The 4,782-nt window shown below is 37.0% G+C and overlaps 1 long non-coding RNA gene across 1 annotated transcript; it reads right to left on the bottom strand.

The window, feature by feature from the left end:
- Positions 1-732: 732 nt before the first annotated feature.
- Positions 733-4,175, bottom strand: LOC125345844. The gene is made up of 3 exons (XR_007209803.1): positions 4,025-4,175; positions 2,985-3,057; positions 733-873 (listed from the first exon to the last, which is right to left on the bottom strand). It is a non-coding gene; the product is annotated as an uncharacterized LOC125345844 (long non-coding RNA).
- Between the last annotated feature and the right edge of the window lie 607 nt (positions 4,176-4,782).

The following is a 4,782-nucleotide window of genomic DNA, read 5'->3' as shown; positions in this document are numbered from 1 at the left end:
TAGAAGCGCCCCCTCTCCTTTCCTCCCCTCCTCTCTCCTCTTCTTGACCCACCCCCTTTTCCCCTTCCAGCCTTTCTCCCACTCTCTCATGAGTCCTGGAACTAAATGAAGGTGAACTACCACTTGAACCACTCACAACTTTTTGTTTGTTTGTTATGTTTTAGTTGTTTTTCTGATATGGTGTAATGTTTCTGCTTGGGGTTGATTTCAGAGTGTGAACTTTTCTATGCTTACTGTACATCTGAGATTACAGCTCTATACTGCCACATTGGCTTATTTGTTGAGATAGAGTCTTGCTTACTTTTTGCCTGGGGTAGTTTCGAACCCCAGTCCTTCCAATCTCTGCTTTCCAAGTGGTTGAGATCGTAAGTTTGTGCCATTAAACCTCTCTCACAAGTTTTAGCGTGATGTGGATCAGGAGTTCCTAAAACTACCCCTTCCTGCCTCAGGTCTGGTCATTTGATAGAAGGATTCAAAACACTGAAGTTAACACATACTTGAATTCATGGCTAATATTTGTTACCTTGAAAACAGAAAGCCAATGAGAAAGGGAAATGGTTGGCCTGTCACACTGAAATAGCTCCATTTCTAACAATGAGCGAACACATGCCACATGCCACTAGGCTAGCTCATTAGAAGCTCGTGCCCAAGGGTTCTAGTCAAGGATTAATCTAATTGAAACCCTCTGCCTACACATACCAAATTTTCAGATTCCCAGAAGGAAAGCAGGTGTTCAGCATAAGCCAAATTGTTTGCATAGTCTATCCACAGTGAGCCACATGTGTGATTAAGGCAAAGTTCCCTATTTGTAAAGGGAACTCCTTATCATTCAAACTCCTATATGCCAGGTTGAAGCTGAACTTGCCAGCCGGCCTGAAAGTACAACAGTTGCAGGCCTGCTTTGTTAACTCTTTCCTACATGCACTTTTCTTCATTCTGCATGTATAAAGACACAGAATGACAACTGTCATAATCTTTTTGGAGATAACTAATGATTAGGTTGTCATCCTGAGTTCAAATGGGACTTAATGTGGAGACATGTTTCTGGCGAATATATATTTGGGGTGTGTGCAAATCCTTTCTTCTTCTCCATTGGCTGCCATGATCTTGTGATACTTCTATTTATGTATTTAGTACCTGGGCTCATTTCTAGTGCTGTATCTGATATACCTGGTGGTTGTCTTAGGTTCCTTACAGCATGATGGTCTCAGAGCTCGGCTACATGATGGCTGACTTTCCCCAGAGAGAACATTCTAAGAGGCCCAGAAGAAGTTCTAGAATATCACTTCTATCACATCCTGTAGTCAAAAGCATATCACAAAGACCAACCCAGATTCAAAACAAGAGGACTTAGACTAATAAGGAGAAAAGTAATTATATTTAATGATTTAATTAATTAATCTGAGTTATATTAATTTCTATTATGATTATCTGCTCTACATGTTTTATCTCTGTTACTAACTGCAAGTTGCTTAAGAGAGAAATTCACTCAAACTCTTTACAGTATTTAACAATACTATGCTTATAATACACATTGTTATAACATATACTGAGAAATTATTTACTGAAGAATTGAATGCTATCAATTGTTTATTTCATGCCAAACACTATACCAAGCTCTCTAAAATATACTATCTTATTCAATCTTTCCAACAACCTGTGAGGTAGGTGTTTTTACTTTTACTTGAGGAAAATGAAGGCATGAAATCCTAGTGCTAGGATCTGAAGTCAGATTTATCCTTATGCATATACGAAGTCATCACAGTATAGATTTCATCAAAGACTTGGATGAAAATACTCCCATTGTAAGGATATCAGGTTTCCAGAAACACTGGGTACTAGCCCCTGATTGTCAACTTTCAGTTGAATTTCTACGTACTGTGGTTTTAACTTGACCTCATTAGAACAAATAGAATTATTTAATTGGCACTTTAAAAAAAACATGGCTTGTATGGATATTTCTGCTTTAGTTGCCTTGGCTTCCAGTGAAACTGGGAAATACAACCATTAATCTAGGAAGCCCTGTGCCCCGAGGTGAAGGTATCACTACCAAGGAAAAATTGATGCAAAGATAACTTTGTGGTCTCTGGAAGGCTTCCTGTGCAGAGAAGGAACTCACCCTAGTTGCTCAACAGTTTCATTTCCACTGCAATAAGTAAGTCCTACTCCACCCTTAGGCTGGGAAACTTTCCCGGTATGAGAAATAGCCTCATGTCTTTGCAGAAATGGGCCAGGATTAAGCCAATGGCTCAATAGATTTGTGGAAGGTAGCTGCATAAAGGCAAAAATGTTTTCCATCATTTCATCTATGGTTCCATGTTATATCAAGATCTTGTTACTAAATGTATGTCCATGTACTAGCAAGTTCAGTAAAAAGTCCAGAAGCTTGCTAAAATGCCGGTTTAAAAAACTTGCGAGATGAGTCCCATGTGTAGAAAAGTTGGAAAGCATTGGTTTGGGATGCTTTTCCATCTTTCCTCCCAACCCCCCCAAACATATGTACCCAAATATTCTGTGCCTGGGGCCAAATTGTTTTCCCTAGCATAGAAACTTTCACCTAAAGAACACAAATTTATAAGAGTTCATGAGCAAAGGGTAGAGTTTAGACATAAGTGACTCAGTATTTCATGTAGATTAACTTGTTATCCTGTGCCAAAGGTAATTAAAGTATCTGATGGGTCTATAATAAGAAAATAACCAAAATTATATCAAAGATGGATCTAGAGGAAAGATTGATCCGTGATTACTTTAGTTAGGAGAAGCATGAAGAACTTGGATGCATTGTACAGTAGGGACTGCAGATAGAAAGCAGGTACTGTACAATCCAAAAAGTTAGAATAAAGAATATAAAACTTCTAGCCACAAAGAAGCAATAAGTGATTAAGCAGGTGAATATGTTTAACATGATGTAAATATTACGTGATATATACATCTATCAAACATGATTTTTCTATATAAGTTAAAAATAAAATAAACATATACACCCAAACGTGGTTCTAGTTGGAGGTTGGAACTTTGAATAATTTTATTTTCCAATTTTTCTTTTATGAACATAAACTATTTTAAAGTAATAAAAAGGAGGGGATGAGGGTATAAAAATTGGTTAAATAGAGCTAAGTGCCAGTGGCTCCTGTCTATAACTCCAGCGCTTAAGGAGGATAAGATTTGGAGGATTAAAGTTTGAGACTAGTCTAAGAAGAAAAGTTCATTATATTCTGTTTCCAAAATAATCGGAAAAATAAGCCAGGCCAGGCCAGAAGTATGGCTCATATGGTAGAATACCAGCCAACTAAGCAAGCTGAGTGAGCTGGAGGCCCCTGAGTTCAAGCATTCAAGTTCTGGTACCAACTTAAAATATATATGTTTCAGCTAGATAGCTGAGTATAAAAACAAACCTGACTGGCCTGAGAGAAAATAGCGATGACACAAAATCATTATAAATCTACCCAAGACATACTTGCTGTTGCCAAAATAAACTGCTTATTCATAGGAGATGGGTTGTACTTGTTTGGGAGTACTATTCTTAATTGCTTACTTTTGCAACTCAGAGAATTTAATGCCATTTCTAAAAGTCTCTTTACAAAGTGTTTTCATATTGAAACTTGGCACAAAAGTTTAATAAAATTTTCTTCTGGTAGTTGAAATGATTCAGTTCAACTCCATTTATTGGCTAGTTGAAGGCTCAGTAGGCTTGAATCTATTTTTCTCACTTTGGAGGTACATACAAGTGAATCAAAAGTCAGAGCCTGCATTTGGGAAATCTATTTGGAGAACTACCATAAGATTATTCAAATTAAGGTTTCTTAAGGCACATCTAAATAATTTATTACAATTTTACATATTCTTTCCAAAACCCACATTATCTGTTCCATTTGGTATAGAACCAAGAAGGAATCATCCCTTCAAAGGTCAAGATGGGTGATGGAGGTATTGTTCAGGTGGTAGAGTGTCTACCTAGCATAGGTGGAACCAAGTTCAATCCATAAGAATGCCCAATAAACAAAAATCATGATTCACACCGTACCTTGTTTCAAAATAGCAAATACAGAAGCACACTGAAGACATTGGGCCTTTCTTCTTTGCTTCTGGAAAAATATGAAGGACAAATGAAAAGAGCAGAGGGAGCATTAGTTCCCTAATCAGTTGTTGGCAAGAACTCTTGCAAGAGAGCTGGCAAGGGAAAGCTCATGCCTGATGCCTGATTCATGAAACAAATTTCTGTGGAAGAAAGTTCAACTTTAGTAGCAGGAATTGCTTAAACTTACTAAAAGCAAACATTAGTGAGCAATACTCCTCATTCCAGCAGAGGATCTGTACAAAATAACTTTCAATTCTTGGATTCTTTTAATTGGTGTATTAATTGCCATGTTAAGTTTTGTATAGTTTTGTTAAATGGTTTTTAAAAATGGAAGAAATTACAATACTGTAGTTAATATTTATTTTTTTCTTGACTACAAGGAGTAGAAACTTACCTACTCAAACTAGTAGTTAGTTAGAAATATTTAGTTTGTCATTACAGCAGAATCACAGGATTCTATGAAACTGCATCTTAGACTAGAAAGCTGTTCCTAACCAAGACAAATCATTCATTTCTCACTTAATCTCAGCTTCTTTGCACACATGTCTGCCAGATGCATCTCTGAAGATCAGTCTCATTTGCTTACTCATCATCTTGCAAATAGCTTCCTCATCCAGTAAGTTGACATGCCTTTCCATTCTAGTTCCTGCCCTAGACTAGCAATAATCTTTATATTTTATAGTTTGAATTGTGAGAGGGATCTG

The sequence above is a fragment of the Perognathus longimembris genome, chromosome 2 (genome assembly GCF_023159225.1).
Source record: "Perognathus longimembris pacificus isolate PPM17 chromosome 2, ASM2315922v1, whole genome shotgun sequence".
In the NCBI taxonomy this organism is placed as follows: domain Eukaryota; kingdom Metazoa; phylum Chordata; class Mammalia; order Rodentia; family Heteromyidae; genus Perognathus; species Perognathus longimembris.
This window is presented reverse-complemented; position numbering and strand designations above follow the sequence as displayed.